The sequence below is a fragment of the Ranitomeya imitator genome, chromosome 3 (genome assembly GCF_032444005.1).
Source record: "Ranitomeya imitator isolate aRanImi1 chromosome 3, aRanImi1.pri, whole genome shotgun sequence".
Classification (NCBI taxonomy): Eukaryota; Metazoa; Chordata; class Amphibia; order Anura; family Dendrobatidae; genus Ranitomeya; species Ranitomeya imitator.
The window spans coordinates 329,503,752-329,527,290 of NC_091284.1; the positions used below are offsets into that span (position 1 = coordinate 329,503,752).

The following is a 23,539-nucleotide window of genomic DNA, read 5'->3' on the forward strand; positions in this document are numbered from 1 at the left end:
TTTTTTTAAAGACTTGTGTATATTTGTGAAAATATCGGAAATTGTAAAAATTTAACAATTTTCAAAATTAACTCTTGTTTAAGGGAATAAAAATTATGTCGCAAAATAGTTAAACATTTTCCACTGTCTACTTTATATCAGCACAATTTTTGAAACAGTTTGTTAGGAAGTTAAAAGGGTTAAAAGTTGACCAGCGATTTCTAAATTTTCCAACAAGACCGATATGGCAGAAAATACCCAAAAGTGACACCATTCTAAAAACTGCACCCTCAAGGTGCTCAAAACCACATTCAAAAGTTTTAACCTTTCAGGTGCTTCACAGGAACTAATAGAATGTGGAAGGAGAAAATGAACATTTAAACTTTTTCCCCTACAAAAATGTAATTTATACCTACTTATTTGCGCAAGGGTCACAAAAAAAAAAAAAAAATGTGTCCCACAATTTCAGCTGAATGTAGAAATATCCAATATGTGGCTGTATAGTACTGTTAGACATACGGCGAAACTCTGGACGTACAGAGTGCCATTTGCCTCCTGGAGCCCCCAAGTGCTATAAGAGCAGAATTCACTCTCAAGTGACCCCATTTAGGAAATTCTATCCTTTTGGGAATTTATCTACAGACGTACTGATTATTTTGACTGTATTGGTGTTTTCCAGAAACAAGCAGCATCGGATGTTGCTGAGAGACAGGCCCGGATTGCGAATATGCCCCGCTGGGCTGGCGGCTGTGGGCCGCTGCCCCTTTAAAACGGGTTGGGGAACCTCCAGCCGTATCCTGCCAGGTCCTCGCAGTCCGCAATTCTCCGGCATCAGCCGTATCGTTTAACCCAAGTGCAAGCAAGGTTCATTACAGAATGCTGCCTGCACATGGATGATGTCATCGGGGTGGGCGGAGTTAACACCCAATACTCTCCCGTCCGTTCTCCTGTCCCGGAAGAAGAGCTGTTGCCAGCCAAAGAATCCAGAGTGATCACTGCTGGCAGCTCAGTGCCTGCCTGTCTGCTGGTTATTTATGCCCCCCTGTGATCTGTGCCCACTGCCCCACAACTATATGCCCCCCTGTGATCTGCATCTGTGCCCCCCAACTATATGACCCCGTGATTTGTGCCCCCCAGCTATATTCCCCCTGTGATCTGTGCCCCCAGCTGTATGCATCCCTGTGATCTGTGCCCCCTAACTATACACCCTGTGATCTGTGCCCTCCAGCTATATGCACCCCTGTGATCTGTGCCCCCTATGATCTGTGCCAACTATACGCCCCGTGATCTGTGCCCCCTATCTGCCCCGTCATCTGTGTCCCCCAGCTATATGCCCCCTGTGATCTCTGTGGCTCCCAGCTTTCTGCCCCCTTGTGATCTATGTGCCAACCTGTGATCTCTGTGTCCCCCTATGTACCCCCCTGTGATATTTGTGCTTCCAAGTGATCTGCGCCACCTGTGATCTGTGCCCTCCATGATATTTGTGCCACCCCCCAGTGATCTGTGCCCCCAGCTATGAGCCCCCTGTGATCTTTGTGCTACCACTAATCTCTGTACCTCCCCCCAGTGATCGTCGTGCCACCTCACGGAGATCTGTGTCACCCCAGTGGTCTATGAGCCCCAGCTCAGTGATCTGTGTTCCTCCCCAGCAATATCTGTCCCCCCCAAGTGCTGTATATCTCCTTTTTTGATTCCTGCTCTACTCACCGTCCGAGCCAGGGACCCGCTCTTGTGCATGCCCGACGATGGACGCACCTCAGCTGTTCATCCTCCCCCTATCTCCATACCTGGGTGAGTCCCAATATGGAAACTTTGTGTATGTACAGCACTTGCACTATCACCTGTATACTGTATATAGACTTGTGTATACAATATATAGGTGATACTGGCTGCTAAGTCTGTGTATAATCATAGTATCACCTATATAATGTATATACAGCAGTATCACCAATATATTGTATTTATAAGGCTGGTTTCTCACTAGCGTGTGTGACGCGAGAAACTCGCACAAGTCTCTCGCATCAACACCTGGCGCTGCAGCCAGCACTTGGGACCGGAGCATGAAGATGCATGTATTTCTATGCAGCCGCACGCTCCAGTCCCGAGTGCCAGCGACAGCAACGGGTGTTGATGCGAGCGACTCGTGCGAATTTCTCTCATCACACACGCTAGTGTGAAATCGGCCTTATAAATACAATATATTGGTGATACTGCTGTACATATGTTACATAGCCTTTCTCTGCTGTGGAACTGAAATGTTGCCACATTGACTAATAAAGAGTCCACCCCTCCCCCGTTTGCTCAGAGCCCCAGCCCTTGCGATACTTACCTCTTCCCGCTCCTCCACTGCTGCGTTTCAGCAGAGGGTGCGGTGACGTCACTTCTGTGCGCCCTCTGCCCGAACACTCACAGTGTCGAGATCCAGAAGACACCGACATTCAGGAGTCCGGAGTAAAGCAGCAGCCAGCAAGGAGAGGGGAGGATTTCATTTTATTTATTTTTTTAAATGTTTTGAACAATATATGGGGCCCATCATATACTGGAGCATCACATGGGGCCTATTATACTGAAGCATAATATGGGGCCTTTATATACTGGTGCATCATATGGAGCCCATAATATATGGAGCATCATTTGGGGCCTCATATTTGGAGCCTCATATGGGGCCCATTATATATGGAGCATTACACGGGGCCCATTCTGATTGGCGTTTGGATCAATATATGGAGCAAATCATGTACTGTTTGGAGCATTATATGGGGCCCATTCTGTATGGAGCAAGGTATGGGGCTCATACTGTATGGAGTATTATATGGGGCGCATTATACTGTTTTGAGCAATATATGGGGCTCATTATACTGTATGGCGCAATACATGGTGCTAATTATACTGTATGGAGCACTATGTGGTACCCATAATACTGTGTGGAGCATTATATGGGGCTTATTCTGTATGGCACAATATATGGGGCTCATACTGTATGGAGCAATATATGGGGCTCATACTATATGGAGAAATATATGGGGCTTATTAGTCTGTATGGAGCAATATACGGGGCTCATTATTCTGTATAAAGCGCTATGTGGTGCCCATAATACTGTGTGGAGCATTATATGGGGCTTATTAATCTGTATGGCACAATATATGGGGCTCATTATACTATATGGAGAAATATATGGGGCATGTTATTCTGTATAGAGAAATATATGGGGCTCATACTGTATGGAGCAATATATGGGGCTCATGTATGGAGCACTATATGGGGCTCATTCTGTATAAAGCGCTATGTGGTGCCCATAATACTGTATGGAGGGCTATACTGTGATTTATGACCTGTTGTGAAATGTACAATAGTTATCACTCATGTAATGTAAGAGTTAAATTTCAGCATTGTATAACTATATTTCTCTGCTGTATCCGTGCATTATGTATTGTGATCGGTGTTAAAGGGGCCCACAGACTTTCACCTGGGCCCCACAAAAATTTGGAGCTGGCCTGGTATGCACTGCACAGTACCACTTCTACTGTCTTGTTGTCTAAGAGGAGACATTGGACTTTGGGAGAGTCAATATTGGTTTAGTATTTTCAATATTACTATGGCCAAATAAAAATAAAATTTTGGAAAAGCTGTTTAAATGTATTATCCCAAGTAATCCCCTCTCCTCTGGAGAGGGGATAACTTTCCAATGGCTGGAGATCCAGCTTCTGGGACCCCCATGATCCTGAATATCGGAGCTCTGTAGAGCAGCATGTACCGTAAATGCAGCTGTGGTCGCTCATACGCACTGTGGCACCATTCACATGTGGCTCTTCAAATATCTCCTTTTAGGAGAGTGAGAGGCATGACAAAGTAAAGCAAAATTCACTGATCGGAGTGAGGAGTATTATAGTTTGCGGGCTGGTGGGGTTTGTGCGGCAGGGCTGCTTTTTTGTCCCAGTTCAGCCCTGCTGAGAGAAAACTGCAAACTGCCATTGCAGTGCCCAGTATGTTGCAGTCACTAGTACATGCTTATAATAATAATAATAATAATAATTTTTATTTATATAGCACCAACATATTCCGCAGCGCTTTACAAATTATAGACGGGAATTGTACAGACAATAGACATTACAGCATAACAGAAATATAGTTCAATACAGATACCAGGAGGAGTGAGGGCCCTGCTCGCAAGCTTACAGACTATGAGGAAAAGGGGAGACACGAGAAGTGGATGGTAACAATTGCTTTAGTTATTCGGACCGGCCATAGTGTAAGGCTCAGGTGTTCATGTAAAGCTGCATGAACCAGTTATCTGCCTAAGTATGTAGCAGTACAGACACAGAAGGCTAATACTGCATAAAGTGTATGAGAACATGATGCGAGGAACCTTTATTTTTTTTTTTTTTTTTTTTTTTTTTTATAAATAGGCCACACAGGGATCGTTAGGTTAATGCATTGAGGCGGTAGGCCAGTCTGAACAAATGAGTTTTTAGGGTACGCTTAAAACTGTGGGGATTGGGGATTAATCGTATTAACCTAGGTAGTGAATTCCAAAGAATCGGCGCAGCACGTGTAAAGTCTTGGAGACGGGAGTGGGAGGTTCTGATTATTGAGGATGCTAACCTGAGGTCATTAGCGGAACGGAGGGCACGGGTAGGGTGGTAGACTGAGACCAGGGAGATGTAGGGTAGTGCTGAGCCATGGAGTGCTTTGTGGATGAGGGTAGTAGTTTTGTACTGGATTCTGGAGTGGATGGGTAGCCAGTGTAATGACTGGCACAGGGTAGAGGCATCGGTGTAACGGTTGGTGAGGAATATGATCCTGGCTGCAGCATTCAGGACAGATTGGAGCGGGGAGAGTTTTGCAAGAGGGAGGCCGATTAGTAGAGAGTTACAATAGTCCAGACGAGAATGAATAAGTGAAACAGTAAGAGTTTTTGCAGAGTCGAAAGTAAGAAAAGGGCGAATTCTAGAAATGTTTTTGAGATGCAGGTAAGAAGAGCGAGCCAGTGATCGGATGTGGGGGGTGAATGAAAGGTCAGAATCAAGGATGACCCCAAGGCAGCGGGCATGTTGCTTTGGAGTAACGGTGGAACCGCACACGGAGATGGCAATGTCAGGCAAAGGTAGGTTAGTAGAGGGAGAGAACACGAGGAGTTCAGTTTTTGACAGGTTTAGTTTCAGATAGAGGGAAGACATGATGTCTGAGACAGCGGTAAGACAATCACTGGTGTTTTCTAAAAAGGTCGGTGTGATAACAGGAGAAGAAGTGTATAATTGGGTGTCGTCAGCATAGAGATGGTACTGGAAACCAAATCTACTGATTGTTTGTCCAATAGGGCCAGTATACAACGAGAAGAGGAGGGGGCCTAGGACTGATCCTTGAGGAATCCCAACAGTAAGGGGAAGGTGAGAGGAGGAGGAACCAGCAAAACATACAGTGAAGGATCGGTCAGAGAGATAGGAGGAGAACCAGGAGAGAACGGTGTCCTTGAGGCCGATGGAGCGGAGCATAGTGAGGAGGAGCTGATGATCCACAGTATCGAATGCTGCAGAGAGATCCAAGAGAATTAGCATGGAGTAGTGACCATTAGATTTAGCTGTTAGTAGGTCATTAGAGACTTTAGTGAGGGCAGTTTCAGTAGAGTGTAAAGAGCGGAAGCCAGATTGAAGAGGGTAGAGAAGAGAGTTATCTGAGAGATAGCGGGTAAGACGGGAGTGGACCAGGCGCTCAAAGAGTTTAGAGATGAAGGGAAGATTAGAGACAGGTCTATAATTAGCGGCACAGTTTTGATCGAGGGATGGTTTTTTAAGTAATGGATGTATGATGGCATGCTTAAATGAGGAGGGAAAAATACCGGAAGTGAGGGAAAGGTTGAATATTTTTGTTAGGTGAGAGGTGACAGCCGGGGAAAGGGACTGGAGGAGATGTGACGGAATGGGGTCACTGGTGCAAGTGGTCGGGCGAGAAGATGCAAGGAGCCTGCTTACTTCTTCTTCTGTAACTGCTTCAAAGTCAGAGAGTGAACTAGATGCAGTGGGGGAGGGAGGACAGTGCATGGTATGAAGAGATTGGGAGATGATTTCCTGTCGAATGTGGTCAATTTTTTTCTTTGAAGTAATTGGCCAGATCGTCAGCACGGAGATCCGTGGTTGGGGCCTGCTCTCTTGGGTTGAGTAGGGACTGGAACGTGTCAAAGAGACGTTTAGGGTTATTGGACAGGGAGGTGATGAGGGTGTTGAAGTAGGTTTGTTTGGAGAGGTGAAGGGCAGAATTGTATGTCTTTAGCATGAACTTATAATGGATGAAATCTTCGGGTAGATTAGATTTTCTCCACAGACGTTCTGCGCACCTGGAGCACCGCTGCAGGAAACGTGTTTGCAGCGTGTGCCACGGTTGTTGCCGTCTGTGCCGAGTTGTTTTATGTATAGGAGGAGCAGCTTCATCCAGAGCACTTTGCAGGGTTTCATTGTAATGCTTCAGAGCAGAATCAGGACATGAGATGGAGGAGATTGGGGCCAATGAGGACTGCAAGTTCTTCATAAGTTTCTGGGTGTTAATGGCCTGTATGTTTCTATAAGTGTGGAAAGTGGGGGTGACCTGAGCGGGATGGCAGTTCTTGATAGAGAATGAAAGAAGGTTGTGGTCAGAGAGTGGGAGAGGGGAGTTTGTGAAATCATCCACTGAGCAAAGCCGGGAGAAGACCAAGTCAAGTGAGTTTCTGGAGAAACGCTCTCGTAAATTAGGCAGGCTGTCCTAGCTACAGAAATGCTAAACAGGTACACTGTGGGGCTCAAAAGGGAGGGGGCACTTGGATTTGGGAATGCAGAATTCGCTCAAATTCTTTTGGTGTGCAAGGAGCTATAGTACAAAGGCTCTGGAAAAGTTCTACCAGTAACGTGGAAGCCCCCTATACTTCTTTATACAAATTACAGACCTGAGTGGGGGCTTGCTTTTTTGTGGATCGAGTTGAAGCTTTTTGGCAACATTTTACATAACATTTGTGATCACATTTACAGTATCCTGCGCTTTACATCATGATTTACATCTAATTCTCTCAATGATATGATTCAGGTGAAACCCCTGAGCAATCCAATCAATATAATGAGGCAGAGTTACTCTGGACTCAGTCTGGCCTCTCTTCAGCAGTGACCTTTTCAGAAGTGCACAAAACTGGCAGACTTTTTATGCACGCCTAAAATGGTCACCGCTGGATCACAGGTCAGACAGTGTCCACTGCCTCTAACTGCCTTATTATAGGGAATCTTCCATAATGGGTTCCATCAATCATCTGAATTTCAAAGAGATCTACATGAAAAGCCCAGTGTAAGTGCTCAACGTAGTTCACAGGATAAGTGAGAGCTGAGCCTTACTGCCATCTTTGGGAGGCAGACTGAAAGAAAAAAAAACAAAAAAAAAAACAAAACACATTTTTTACACCGTTCCTCGTGCGGAATAAGTGATTAGATGACTAATCAGGTCGGGGCGATTACAGCGATATCAGATTTTAAATGTTTTTTCCCCGTTTGGCTGCTGTCACACTAAAGTATACGGAGGATGGTTTTTGCAATAAAAAGTATCCTCATTAAGATAGCTAGAATTTGTTCATGTCAGTGTTTGTTTTTGTGGGACGAGTTGATGTTTTTATTGGTATAATTTTTGGGCAGACAGGAGGAGTGCTTTTTTAATTATCTCCTGACTCAAAGTAGTGATAAAGTCACAAAAATAAATTGTTACAGCAGGATGCAAAACCACAGTTTGTCACCAAACCTGCTAATAGCACCATTTTTTGCATTTATTTATGGCTTGGTTGGTGAAAAAAAAAAGATAATTACTTACCGGTAATTTGATTTTCCAGAGCCATGACAGCACCACACATGGGAGATGGTATCCGCCCCCAGGAACAGGAAACCTGTAGCAGAGATTAAAGGTGGGGCAGCGCCTCTCCTCAGTTTCAGAGTATGCAAGGTAACCGCCTAATTAATTCACATGTATATATTAACAAAGTTTCTCTTATTCACTTTTTTTGTGCATCACACAACCTTCACCAAGATCGTTTGGGAATTAATGCGGTGCTGTTATGGCTCTGGAAAATCAAATTACCGGTAAGTAATTTTTTCCCTTCCCCATGACAGCACTGCACATGAGGGGAAGAAATAGAAGAGACGCTTAGGGTGGGACAACAGCAGATAACACCTTTATACCAAAGGCTAGATTTGAGAGCCCTAGATCTAGCCTATAGTGGCGGAAGAAAGTGGGAGGGTGCAGACCATACTGCCGCTCTGCAAATGTGTTCTACAGATCATTCACCCTTTCAGCCCAGGATGTTGCTATGGCCCTTGTAGAGTGAGCCGTTACACCCAGTGGGGGAGTCTGACCTGAAGAAGAGTAAGACTGAAATAGCCATACGAAGCCACTGTGCAATAGTCAATTTTTTAAGCTTTTGTCCCAGTTTATCCCCTGAAAGGAGACAAAAAGGGCTGATTACTGTCGCCATGATTTTGAGATTTCTATATATTGGGGTGGGCAACGTCTGACATCTAGACAATGGAAGGTTTGTTCTCCCTGGGATTTTGGGTTAGCAAAAAATGACAATTATTTCCTGGTCCCAGTGAAATTTTGAATTGACCTTTGGAAGGAAGGCTGGATCAGTTCTTAGGATTACTCTGTCCTCCAAAAAGGTAGTATATGGGGGATTTACAGAGATAGCTTGCAGCTCGCAGATATGCCAAGCTGACGTCAGGGCAACCAGGAGCACTGTTTTCAATGTCAAAGCCTTTACTGAAATAGAAGTAAGAGGCTCGAAAGGAGAAGTTAAGGGCATTTAAAACTAAATTTAGATCCCAGGGAGCTACCTTGTGTAGTATTTTTGAGTGTCTGGCTGCAAAAGAGGCTTGGATGAACCAGCAAACCCAAGGGTGATCTGCAAGTTTTTGGTCAAACAATGCACCCAGGGCAGAGACTTGCACTTTTAGTGTGTTAGTAGACAACCCTCTTTCCAGCCCTTTTTGAAGGAATTCTAGAATTTCCTTTACCAGGACTTTCTGACTCGTATTGGACAGCTGTCGTCTCGAAAACTTCAGGAATTTTTCCCATATTTTTTGGTATTTGGCCGATGTTATCTTTCTGCTAGAGAGCAAATTCATTACTAAAGGATTTGAAAAACCTTTTGCTAGTAAAAGTCCCCTCTCAAGTTCCAGGCGGTGAGATGGAGTCTGTGCACTTGAGGATGTAGTACAGGGCCCTGGTGCAGGAGATTTGGGATATCCGGGAGGATCCATGGGTCCAAAATAGATATGCGTCTGAGCCATGTGAACCATGCCTTTTTGGTCAGAAGGGTGCGACAAGGATTATCCGTGCTTTGTCTTCCCGAATCTTTAGAACTATCGGGATCAATTGAATTGGGGGAAATGTGTACCCCAGGTGAAACTTCCAGCGGTGCAGCAGTGCATCCACTCCTTCCAGGTGTGCCTTTGGATTTAGGGAGTAGAATCGGCTTACCTTCCGATTTTTCCTTGTGGCAAACAGATCCACTTCTGGCGTGCCCCAGACTTTACCAAATACCTCTTGATTCAGAGACCACTCTCCCTGGCGTAATGTGACAACTTAAAAAATCCGCCACAAGATTGTCCGTTCCTCAAGTGCGTACCTGATGGGGACAAAAGGTTGCTTTCTTCCCATCCGAACAGTTCTTTGGCGTCGTTTTATGCAAGCTATGGTGGCGCTGTTGTCGGACAGTATTGTGACCCGTCTCCCTTGGACTTCTTTCTCTGCATGAAGAAGTGCTCGCCTTACAGCTGTTAACTCTTAGTTTGGAGGATGCCGCTCTCATTGAGGGTTCCCATGGACCCTGCAGAATTTGGTCTGACAGGTGTGCTCCCCAACCTAACGGACTTGCATCTGTAGTTGGTACCACCGGGTTTTGAATTGACCAAGGTGCAGCGTTGCTTAAGTTTCCGATGCTCAGCCACCACTTTAATGATTCTTGCTCCCGTGGCGATAGGAGAATCTTTCGATTTAAAGGGACACTGTCACCTGAATTTGGAGGGAACAATCTTCAGCCATGGAGGCGGGGTTTTTGATTCACCCTTTCCTTACCCGCTGGCTGCATGCTGGCTGCAATATTGGATTGAAGTTCATTCTCTGTCCTCCGTAGTACATGCCTGCGCAAGGCAAGATTGCCTTGTGCAGGAATGTACTATGGTGGACAGAGAATGAACTTCAATCCAATATTGCAGCCAGTATGCAGCCAGCGGGTAAGGAAAGGGTGAATCAAAAACCCCAAAACCCCGCCTCCTTGGCTGAAGATTGTTCCCTCCAAATTCAGGTGACAGTGTCCCTTTAAGTTGTATGGATCCGCTGCCTGTTCGGACAGGATCTGCCATTGTTATGGGCTTGCGCCCACTGGACTGCTGGGATTGTCACTGTTAGGACGCTCAAGAGTGACATTGCTGATCTTACGGAGATGGGTTGACCCGATTGTACCTGCCGTATCTTTTGTTGAATGGTCCAGATCTTTCTCTCTGAGAGGACGCATTGTTGTTTGACTGAATCCAGTTGGATCCCCAGGAATTCCTGTATCCGAATGGATTTAATCTTGACTTTTTGAAATTTATTATCCAACCTAGACTTGTCAGCACTTCTAGCACTCTTGTGACTGTCTTTGTACATTTTTCCCCTTGTTTGCTACGACAAGTCATCCAAATAGGGTACCAGCAGTATATTTTCCTTTCTCACGTAGGACGCCATTTCGGCTATTATTTTTGTAAATATACAAGGCGCTACCGAGACCCCGAAGGGGAGATACTGATTGTAGGCGAGTGGGGATTTGCGCAATCTCCACTACCAATCTTAGGTACCGCTGGTGTTCTCCGTAGATTGGTACATGGTAATAAGCGTTGGTTAGGTCTATTACTGCCATTTAGCAGCCTGAATTGAGTAGCTTTACTGCTGACTTTAAAGTTTCCATTTTGAAACTCTCCACCTGGATATATCGGGTTTAATGCTTTTAAATTGAATATTTTTCTCATTAAGCCGGCTGGTTTTGGTGTGAGGAAAAGGGTGCTGTAAAATACCTCTCCCATTTGGTGATGTGGTACCTTTATCAGCAATTCTTTCTGTAGGAGGATCTGAACTTTTCCTAGTGTGGCTTGGTTTTACTTGGCCACCTGATTAATTATCCTCTGTGGCAGGAGGCTGAGGAAACTTAGTTGCAGGCCCTCTGATAAATTGGTTATCCACTGTGGTGGGTAATGCTGACCATTGGTGGAGAAAATATCAGTCTTCCCGCCACCGGATTTTTAGCATCATTGAAGTTTGGAGTGTGATTTAGGGGGAGGCTTATCAAAGAGGAATCCGTTATCTTTCCTCCAGGGTTTTCCTCGCATGGACCTGTCTGAGCGTCCCCGGCCACCTCTATTACCTCATCCTCAAAAGGACAAGCGAGCACCACCCCAACGGCGCCTAGAGACAGGGGGTGGTGGAAACAGTTTGTTCATATCCGACGCCTTCTCCAAAAGTTCGTCTAACGCCTTCCCAAAAAGGTACTGACCTTCACAAGGGACTGAACAGAGCTTTACTTTTGACTGAAAATCTGCAGCAGTTTTTTTTAGCCATAGTGCCCTGCGCCATGAATTCGATACGACGCACACACGGGCCGCACATCGGAGTCAACTGATGCATCCGCTAGGAATCCCGCTGCCTTCTGTAAGGAGGGTATTGCCTCCAATAGCCTCTCTCGGGCATTTGTTTTCAATCTGTTCACTCAATTCTTTAGGCTACTTGACCATAGCATGAGATGTGCAAGTGGCGACAACCCCAGGTTTAAATGACCATGCTGACGCCTCCCAAGCAGATTTTAAAAAGGCATCGGCTTTTTTTGTCGATGGGATCTTTTAAAGCACCCATGTCCTCAAAGGGTAGGGCTATTCCTCTAGACATACTGGCGATAGCCGCATCCAATCTAGGAGCTTAACTCCCCACCCCCCCATTTTTCACAGACCTCATCAAATGGGTATTTACGTTTAAGCGTCTGAAGCACGGACATCTTTCATTCCCTTTTACTTAAATTAGGTTGTCATGAAAGGGAAAAATCCTGCGTTTTTTTCCCTTCTAAGTTACTAAACATGGAATCCTGCACCATGCGTTGTTCTCTGGGCGTTTCGACCCCCATAGTGGACCTTACCAGCTTAAGTAATTCCCCGATATTTGCGGATAAAAAAAATAAGGGTGGCCATACTCCTCGTCTGATGAGTCCAGGTCTGAGACAGACCTGCCGGTCTCCCGGTTCTTCCTCTGAATCTATATCAGAGCTTTGGGTTTTTGTAGAAGGATGGGGAGGGGTGGGCTTTTCGGAGCTGAATGCAGCTTGCTCCTTTAACTGCTTGCTCCTATCATGTGTTCTAGGGAGGGTTTCCCTGCATAATGCACATGCCCTATTTTTCTGTTTTTTTTATCCTAAAAAATACAAACATAATATAGGGCCATCACTACCAGTGTTTTTCACCTTACAAAGGCACTTACTCACCGAACCCCCTGGGTACCAAGGTAGCCTGTGGGTTTCCTTCATCCTCCAGCGCGCATACTTCCAAGGCAGGGTCTGCCATGCTTCATGTGAGTCTGTTAGCCGCTGAACTATTGCACGCTGCTTCTTTTATTATGGTAGGAATGGTATGCGCGCCCCTGGAACAACTCCCTCCCGGATGCATCCAGCACACCATATTCCTCTGGCATGTGAAGTCACTTTCGGCGCGACCACAAGTAGTCTCCCATTCAGTCGGCACCAGCATCGTGATTGGCACGCCTCCTTCCAGCCCAGCCTCACGACGGGAGCGGGGCATATGACAGCCCCCTCCGGCCGGGATTACAGGCACGCGCCACCACGCCCAGCTGCTTCCCCCCCACCGTGGACCTCACCTCCGGACCGGACTTCGTCAGAGGGAGATCACTCTGTAGGTATGGAGATTGCTACAGGTATCCACCTGCAGGAACAGGAAACCAAAACTGAGGAGAGAGGTGCCACCCCACCTTTTATCTCTGCTACAGGTTTCCTGTTCCTGGGGGCGGATACCATCTTGTGCGGGGCTGTTATGGGGAAGGGAAAAAAAATGCTGCAGAGTGACATGCTGCAGTTTTGTTTTTTTAACCCCTTTACCCCCAAGGGTGGTTTGCACGTTAATGACCGGGCCAATTTTTACAATTCTGACCACTGTCCCTTTATGAGGTTATAACTCTGGAACGCTTCAATGGATCCTGGTGATTCTGACATTGTTTTCTCATGACATATTGTACTTCATGACAATGGTAAAAATTATTTGATAGTACCTGCGTTTATTTGTGAAAAAAACGGAAATTTGGCGAAAATTATGAAAATTTCGCAATTTTCCAACTTTGAATTTTTATGCAATTAAATCACAGAGATATGTCACACAAAATACTTAATAAGTAACATTTCCCACATGTCTACTTTACATCAGCACAATTTTGGAACCAAAATTTTTTTTTGTTAGGGAGTTATAAGGGTTAAAAGTTGACCAGCAATTTCTCATTTCTACAACACCATTTTATTTTAGGGACCACATCTCATTTGAAGTCATTTTGAGGGGTCTATATGATAGAAAATACCCAAGTGTGACACCATTCTAAAAACTACACCCCTCAAGGTGCTCAAAACCATATTCAAGAAGTTTATTAACCCTTCTGGTGCTTCACAGGAATTTTTTGAATGTTTAAATAAAAATGAACATTTAACTTTTTTTCACAAAAAATGTAATTCAGCTCCAATTTGTTTTATTTTACCAAGGGTAACAGGAGAAAATGGACCCCAAACATTGTTGTACAATTTGTCCTGAGTATGCCAATACCCCACATGTGGGGGTAAACCACTGTTTGGGCGCATGGCAGAGCTCGGAAGCGAAGGAGTGCCATTTGACTTTTCAATGCAAAATTGACTGGAATTGAGATGGGACGCCATGTTTCGTTTGGAGAGCCCCTGATGTGGCTAAACATTGAAACCCCCCACAAGTGACACCATTTTGGAAAGTAGACCCCCTAAGGAGCTTATCTAGAGGTGTGGTGAGCACTTTGACCCAACAAGTGCTTCACAGAAGTTTATAATGTAGAACCGTAAAAATAAAAAATCATATTTTTTCACAAAAATTATCTTTTTGCCCCCAATTTTTTATTTTCCCAAGGGTAAGAGAAGAAATTGGACCCCAAAAGTTGTTGTACAATTTGTCCTGAGTACGCTGATAGCCCATATGTGGGGGTAAACCACTGTTTGGGCGGATGGGAGAGCTCGGAAGGGAAGGAGCGCCGTTTGACTTTTCAATGCAAAATTGACAGGAATTGAGATGGGACGTCATGTTGCGTTTGAAGAGCCACTGATGTGCCTAAACATTCAAAACCCCCCACAAGTGACACCATTTTGGAAAGTAGACCCCCTAAGGAACTTGTCTAGAGGTGTGGTGAGCACTTTGACCCACCAAGTGCTTCACAGAAGTTTATAATGCAGAGCCGTAAAAATAAAACAAAATTTTTTTCCCACAAAAATTATTTTTTTAGCCCCCAGTTTTGTATTTTCCTGAGGGTAACAGGAGAAATTGGACCCCAAAATTTGTTGCCCAATTTGTCCTGAGTGCGATGATACACCATATGTGGGGGGAACCACTGTTTGGGCACATGGGAGGGCTCGGAAGGGAAGGAGCTCCATTTGGAATGAGGACTTAGATGGAATGGTCTGCAGGTGTCACATTGCATTTGCAGAGCCCCTAATGTACCTAAACAGTAGAAACCTCCCACAAGTGTCACCATTTTGGAAACTAGACCCCCTAAGGAACTCATCTAGATGTGTTGTGATAGCTTTGAACCCCCAAGTGTTTCACTACAGTTTGTAACGCAGAGCCGTGAAAATTAAAAAAAAAAAATCTTTCCCCCCAAAATTATTTTTTAGCCCCCAGTTTTGTATTTTCCCGAGGGTAAGAGGAGAAATTCGACCCCAAAAGTTGTTGTCCAATTTGTCCTGAGTACGCTGATACCCCGTATGTTGGGGGAAACCACCGTTTGAGCGCATGGCAGAGCTCGGAAGGGAAGGAGCGCCATTTGGAATGCAGACTTAGATGGAATGGTCTGCAGACGTCACATTGCGTTTGCAGAACCCCTAATGTACCTAAACAGTAGAAACCCCCCACAAGTGACCCCATATTGGAAACTAGACCCCCCAGGGAACTAATCTAGATGTGTTGTGAGAACTTTGAGCCCCCAAGTGTTTCACTACAGTTTATAACGCAGAGCCGTGAAAATAAAAAATCTTTTTTTTTCCCACAAAAAATATGTTTTAGCCCCGAGTTTTGTATTTTCCCAAGGGTAGCAGGAGAAATTGGACCCCAAAAGTTGTTGTCCTATTTGTCCTGAGTACGCTGATACCCCATATGTTGGGGTAAACCCCTGTTTGGGCACACGGGAGAGCTCGGAAGGGAAGAAGCACTGTTTTACTTTTTCAACGCAGAATTGGCTGGAATTGAGATCGGACGCCATGTCGCGTTTGGAGAGCCCCTGATGTGCCTAAACAGTGGAAACCCCCCAATTATAACTGAAACCCTAATCCAAACACATCCCTAACCCTAACCCCAACAGTAACCCTAACCACACCTCTAACCCTGACACACCCCTAACCCTAATCCCAACCCTATTCCCAACCGTAAATGTAATCTAAACCCTAACTAACTTTAGCCCCAACCCAAACTGTAGCCCTAGCCCTAACCCTAACCCTAACCCTAGCCCTAACCCTATCCCTAACCCTAGCCCTAACCCTAGCCCTAACCCTAGCCCTAACCCTAGCCCTAGCCCTAACTCTAGCCCTAACTCTAACCCTAGCCCTAATGGGAAAATGGAAATAAATACATTTTTTTAATTTTTCCCTAACTAAGGGGGTGATGAAGGGGGGTTTGATTTACTTTTATAGCGGGTTTTTTAGCGGATTTTTATGATTGGCAGCCGTCACACACTGAAAGACGCTTTTTATTGCAAAAAATATTTTTTGCGTTACCACATTTTGAGAGCTATAATTTTTCTATATTTTGGTCCACAGAGTCATGTGAGGTCTTGTTTTTTGCGGGACGAGTTGATGTTTTTATTGGTAACATTTTCGGGCACGTGACATTTTTTGATCGCTTTTTATTCCGATTTTTGTGAGGCAGAATGACCAAAAACCAGCTATTCATGAATTTCTTTTGGGGGAGGCGTTTATACCGTTCCGCGTTTGGTAAAATTGATGAAGCAGTTTTATTCTTCGGGTCAGTACGATTACAGCGACACCTCATTTATATCATTTTTTTATGTTTTGGCGCTTTTATACGATAAAAACTATTTTATAGAAAAAATAATTATTTTTGCATCGCATTATTCTGAGGACTATAACTTTTTTATTTTTTTGCTGATGATGCTGTATGGCAGCTCGTTTTTTGCGGGACAAGATGACGTTTTCAGCGGTACCATGGTTAGTTATATCTGTCTTTTTGATCGCGTGTTATTCCACTTTTTGTTCGGCAGTATGATAATAAAGCGTTGTTTTTTGCCTCGTTTTTTTTTTTTTTCTTACGGTGTTTACTGAAGGGGTTAACTAGTGGGCCAGTTTTATAGGTCGGGCCGTTACGGACGCGGCGATACTAAATATGTGTACTTTTATTGTTTTTTTTTTTTTATTTAGATAAAGAAATGTATTTATGGGAATAATATTTTTTTTTTTTTTTCATTATTTTGGAATATTTTTTTTTATTTTTTTTTACACATTTGAAATTTTTTTTTTTTACTTTTTTACTTTGTCCCAGGGGGGGACATCACAGATCAGTGATCTGACAGTTTGCACAGCACTCTGTCAGATCACTGATCTGACATGCAGCGCTGCAGCCTTCACAGTGCCTGCTCTGAGCAGGCTCTGTGAAGCCACCTCCCTCCCTGCAGGACCCGGATCCGCGGCCATCTTGGATCCGGGGCTCGAGCAGGGAGGGAGGTGAGACCCTCGCAGCAACGCAATCACATCGCGTTGCTGCGGGGGGCTCAGGGAAGCCCGCAGGGAGCCCCCTCCCTGCGCGATGCTTCCCTGCACCGCCGGCACATCGCGATCATCTTTGATCGCGGTGTGCCGGGGGTTAATGTGCCGGGGGCGGTCCGTGACCGCTCCTGGCACATAGTGCCGGATGTCAGCTGCGATAAACAGCTGACACCCGGCCGCGATCGGCGGCGCTCCCCCCGTGAGCGCTGCCGATCGCATATGACGTACTATTGCGTCCTTGGGAAGTAAAGCCCACCCCACATGGACGCAATAGTACGTCTAATGGCAGAAAGGGGTTAATTAAAGCAGCAGGTTTCCAATTCAGTCAGGAAAACAACTGTGCATGAGATTTCTAAAGTGTCCTAGCATCTGCTGGTAGTGAAAAAGCCGGATTACTTACCGGTAATGCTCTTTTAAGGAGTCCACGACAGCACCCACTGGAGAGAGGAACCGGAAACCTACAGAAAATAAAAGGGGGCGGTCCACCTCTCCTCAGTTGGATTTCAGAGTACCAGGAGGACCACCAGTATTAGGCAAAATATTTATTTAAGGTTTTAACTTATTTAATCTATATTAAGAAATAACCTAATTAGTATGTGCTATATTACTCTTTAGGGAGGGAAGTGACTGGGTGCTGTTGTGGACTCCCTAAAAAAGCATTACCGGTAAGTAATCCGGCTTTTTACTCTTCGCCACGACAGCACCCACTGGGGAAATTTCCAGAGACCATCACCTGGGGGGGAGGGGGGAGGACCACCGTGCTGAGGACAGCCCTGCCAAAGTCCAGGTCAGAAGTCGAGGGGAGGTCAAGCCTATAGTGATTATAGAAGGTGGAAGGAGCCGACCACGTTGCTGCCTTACATATGTCCTCTTTCGGCGCAGGAAGATGCCATAGCTCTGGTGGAATGTGCTTTAATGCCCTCCGGAGGATCTGTATTTTTCACGGAGTAAGCCAGCCAGATAGCGTCTCTAATCCACCAGGATAAGGTGACTTTCGTGATTCCATACCCCTTCTTTGGCCCCGGAAGGATATGAACAGGGCCCTAACACTGCCTCCAACTCCTAGTTCTTTCAAACTTTTGTAATACTATTCTCCTGACATTCAGGGTGTGAAACTTCTGTTCCTCCGGAGTGGAGGGGTTCCTAAAGAAGGTGGGGAGAAGTATTTCTTGTTATCTATGAAATTTCCCAGATACCTTAGGTGGGTATGAGGGGTCTGGTTTTAAAACCAACCTATCCTGAAACGTCAGAAGGAAGGGTGGATCTATATACAGAGCTTTAATGTCACCGACTCTACTAGCCGATGTTAGTGCCATTAAGAAGGCAGTTTTTAGTGATAGGTGTTTTAGAGATGCTGTATCTACAGGCTTAAAAGGAGGTGCTGTTAAAAGTGTCTAGGACTAGGTTTAAATCCAAGGGAGGAACCCTAGGTATGTGAACGTGGCTAATCCATTCACAAGCTGTGATGAATCTGGACACCCATTTATTGTTTGCAACATTATGGCCATAAAGGGCACCTAGTGCAGACACATGGACTTTTTAATGTATTTACAGAAAGCCCTAATTTTTTTCCCTTTTGTAGGAATTCTAAGATGGGTCCTATTGAGACTTCTGTAGAAACAGACGTATGGAACTGAAGAAACTTCTTCCATATTTTAGTGTAAATCTTTGTGGTAGGCTGTTTCCTGTTGTGCAGGAGTGTATTAATTAACCCTTCTGAGAATCCTCTAGATTTTAGTATCTGCCTTTCAAATTCCAGGCCATCAAGTGGAAGCTGTCCACTTGAGGGTGGAAGAAAGGTCCCTGAGAGTAGGTTTGGGAGTGGAGTGGGCTTTTAGACGCTGTGGAACAGTCCTGCCTGCACTACTGTATGCTAGAATAATGGCCTCTCACCCATCTAGCGATAGATTGAGGATTTAAGGCCCTTTCTCGACCCCTGGAATGAAACAAAGCCCTCTGTCTCCTCTAGGATTTTGTGGTCTCTAAATACTGTAAGATACATCTCCTGACATCTAGGCAATTGAGTCTCTCCTCTTTCTTGTTGCTAGGATTAGAACAGAAAGAGGGTAGGGTTATATCCTGAGCCCTATGGAATCTTGATACCACTTTGGGGAGATATGCCAGATCTAACTTTAATACAACTCTCGTCCATAATTTGTGTGTAAAGAGGATCTGCCGATAACGCGTGTAAATCCCCAACCCTACGGGTTGATGTAAGTGCCACTAACAAAGCTGTTTTTAATGTTAGTACTTTATCTGCTGTTGTATTTTTTTTGTAAATTCTTTATTTATAACAGGCACTGAAAACATTACAAACACTTTGTAATAGCAAATCTGAATCATGGCTGTTTCAGTGAGAGCAATATATAAACATTAACTAGTAACATTAGGGAAGGAAAAAAGGGGGGGAATGGTGGGACAGGGCAGGAAGTCAGAAGGGAAAGTGGGGAGAGGGGAGATAAGGGAGGTAACAAATACATAGAACAATTCAGGTACACATGTAAGCACATCTCAAAAGTGGACAGTATAGCAGCAGTTAATTCGCGAGAGGGCGAAGATGTATATAAAGAGCATTGCTAAGGCGTATCAGGACAAAATGTTTTCCAGGGGAGCCAGGTAGTCAGAAATCGATCATGGACATGCATCTCCCAACTTGAGAGTTCCTCCATCCTATAAATGTGTTCTATTTTGGAGAACCACTGTCCTAATGTTGGGGGTGCCTCGCTCTTCCAATGAATTGTTATTAAGTGTTTGGCCGCACTTAGTAATAAGGGGAGAAGACCATGTTTAGATGGTCTGAAGTTAAGTCGTCGGCATGAGAGGATGGCCTCGAAGGGCATCACGTTAGTTTTAATTAGTTGTAACCGTTTAAGGACAAGGTTTATTTCCTCCCAGAAGCCTCTAATCAATGTGCAATCCCAAAATATGTGTGCATGATTACCTTGGTGTTCATGGCACCTCCAGCATAGGTCAGAATCTGATAAACCTAGATGATTGAGTTTAACCGGGGTCAAATGCCATCTGGTTAATATCTTGTATGAGTTTTCTTGTAATAGGAAGCAGCAAGAAAAACCTCGGGCCTGCATCAACATTTTGGAAATCTTATCTTCTGAAAATGTAATATTAAATTCGGATTCCCAAGAATAAATGAAAGAGGGTTTAGAGTTCTGAGGAGGAGTAATGAGTCGGGAGTATATTCGTGATATGACTGAATCTGGCCAATCCTGTTTTAAACATAAGGTCTAACCATGACCAACTGGACCTTTGTGGGTATTGTTGTCTGAATTGCATGAGGATGCGTTTAAAATAGCGTTTTTTTTTAATTACATTTTTCGGGAGGGTCAAAGCGTTACTGGGCCAAATATTTTTTTAAATTTTTTCATCATAAGAATTATTTAGAGAGTCCATAGGGAGCCGTGACCAAAGGTTATATATGAGTCCCTAAAATTGGGATTAACCAGGTATGGAATGGTTGCAATAGGAGTAAATGATGAAGGTAATGATTCTGGTGGTAAATCACTTAATATGGAGCGTCTGATATATAGGGTAGCCAGAGTTATATCATCTAGTCTCGACGATTCCAATGGTTTCGAGCGAGACCATAAGAGTGGAATTCCCTTAGTGCCAAGTAAAGCTATGCCTATAGTGTCTAAAGTTCACCCTCTCAAGACGGAGTGCATTTCTTAACCATCTACTTAAATGGATGGCCTTCTAATAGATGCAAGGGTCAGGAACTCCCAAAGCTCCACAGGAGGTGGGATATGATAATAGTTTGAAAGGTAGCCTAGCTGTTTTGCTCCTCCATATAAACTTAGATATTCGGGATTTCAGATTTTTGAAATAAGTATGGGGGAGACAAATTGGAACCATATTCATGCAATATAATAGTAAAGGCATAAGATATGCTTTGAATACATTGATGCGACCCATCCACGATAGAGTGGGTAAGTCATAGGATTTCATCAACGCATCCATTTTCTTTAGTAAGGGTGCAAAATTAAGACTGAATAAATCAGAGGGGTCTTTAGCAATCGAAATTCCCAGATATTTTATGGATGATGTAGACCAAGAGAAGGGGGTCAGTTTGCGCAAATTAGACAGTTGGAGGTTTGAAAGTGTAATATTAAGGGCTTCTGATTTGGAATTATTAATTTTGAAGTTTGATAATATACTTAATTATTTAGGTAAATTAAGAATAATGGGGAATGCTTCAAGAGGATTAGAGATAAGGAAAAGCAAGTCGTCCGCGAAGGCTAGTGTTTTTAGTTCCAATTTACCTATCCGTAACCCTTTGATCTGGTCTTCTTGTCTGATTCTTTGGATCAGTGTTTCAATAACCAATATAAATAAGGATAGAGATAAGGGGCACGCCTGCCTGGTACCATTGTTAATATTAACCACTTCATGACCCAGCCTATTTTGACCTTAAAGACCTGGCCATTTTTTGTAATTCTGACCAGTGTCCCTTTATGAGGTAATAACTCAGGAATGCTTCAACGAATCCTAGCGGTTCTGAGATTGTTTTTACGTGACATATTGGGCTTCATGTTAGTGGTAAAGTTAGGTCGATAATTTTTGCGTTTACTTGTGAAAAAAATGGAAATTTGGCTAAAATTTTGAAAATTTAGCAATTTTCAAATCTTGAATTTTTATTCTGTTAAACGAGAGTTATGTGACACAAAATAGTTAATAAATAACATTATGCACATGTCTACTTTACATCAGCACAATTTTGGAACCAAATTTTTTTTTTTGCTAGGAAGTTATAAGGGTTAAAATTTGACCAGCGATTTCTCATTTTTACAGCAAAATTTACAAAACCAGTTTTTTTTAGGGACCACCTCACATTTGAAGTCAGTTTGAGGGGGTCTATATGGCTGAAAATACCCAAAAAATACACCATTCTAAAAACTGCACCCCTCAAGGTACTCAAAACCACATTCAAGAAGGAAAAAATGAACATTTAACTTTTTAGTCACAAAAATGATGTTTTCGCAACAATTTTTTTTATTTTCCCAAGGGTAAAAAGAGAAACTGGACACCAAAAGTTATTGTACAATTTGTCCTGAGTACACAGATACCCCATATGTGGGGGGGAACCACTGTTTGGGCGCACGACAGGGCTCGGAAGGGAAGGCGCGCCATTTGACTTTCAATGAAAAATTGTCTCCAATCTTTAGCGGACACCATGTCGCATTTGGAGAGCCCCTGTGTGCCTAAACATTGGAGCTCCCCCACAAGTGACCCCATTTTGGAAACTAGACCCCCCAAGGAGCTTATCTAGATGCATAGTGAGCACGTTGAACCCCCAGGTGCTTCACAAATTGATCCGTAAAAATGTAAAAGTACTTTTTTCACAAAAAATTTCTTTTAGCCTCAATTTGTTCATTTCCACATTGGCATCAGGATAAAATGGATCCTAAAATGTATTGGGCAATTTCTCCTGAGTACACCGATACCTCACATGTGGGGGTAAACCACTGTTTGGGCACACGGCAGGGTTCGGAATGGAAGGAGCGCCATTTGACTTTTTGAATGAAAAATTAGCTCCAATCGTTAGCTGACACCATGTCGCGTTTGGAGAGCCCCTGTGTGCCTAAACATTGGAGCTTCCCCACATGTGACCCCATTTTAGAAACTAGACCTCCCAAGGAACTAATCTACAGTCATGGCCAAAAGTATTGACACCCCTGCAATTCAGAAAGAGAATATGCAGTTTCTTCCTGAAAATGATTGTAAATCACATTCTTTGGTATTATCTTCATTTAATTTGTCTTAAATGAAAAAAAACACATAAGAGAATGAAGCGAAAAGCAAAACATTAATCATTTCACACAACTCCAAAAATGGGCCAGACAAAAGTATTGGCACCCTCAGCCTAATTCTTGGTTGCACAACCTTTAGCCAAAATAACTGCGACCAACCACTTCTGGTAACCATCAATGAGTTTCTTACAATGCTCTGCTGGAATTTTAGACCATTCTTCTTTGGCAAACTGCTCCAGGTCCCTGATATTTGAAGGGTGCCTTCTCCACACTGCCATTTTTAGATCTCTCCATAGCTGTTTTATGGGATTCAGGTCTGAACTCATTGCTAGCCACCTTAGAAGTCTCCAGGGCTTTCTCTCAAACCATTTTCTAGTGCTTTTTGAAGCGTGTTTTGGGTCATTGTCCTGCTGGAAGACCCATGACCTCTGAGGGAGACCCAGCTTTCTCACATTGGGCCCTACATTATGCTGCAAAATTTGTTGGTAATCTTCAGACTTCAGAATGCCATGCACACGGTCAAGCAGTCCAGTGCCAGAAGCAGCAAAGCAACCCCAAAACATCAGGGAACCTCTGCCATGTCTGACTGTAGGGACCGTGTTCTTTTCTTTGAATGCCTCTTTTTTTCTCATGTAAACTCTATGTTGATGCCTTTGCCCAAAAAGCTCTACTTTTGTCTCATCTGACCAGAGAACATTCTTCCAAAACATTTTAGGCTTTTTCAGGTAAGTTTTGGCAAACTCCAGCCTGGCTTTTTTATGTCTC

At 44.0% G+C, this 23,539-nt stretch overlaps 1 protein-coding gene across 1 annotated transcript in view; it reads right to left on the reverse strand.

Moving 5' to 3' along the window:
- The window catches only part of SESN2 (sestrin 2), an 82,685-nt gene that overhangs the window by 20,065 nt on the left and 39,081 nt on the right, over positions 1-23,539 (reverse strand). The gene's annotated exons all lie outside the window — the stretch shown is intronic.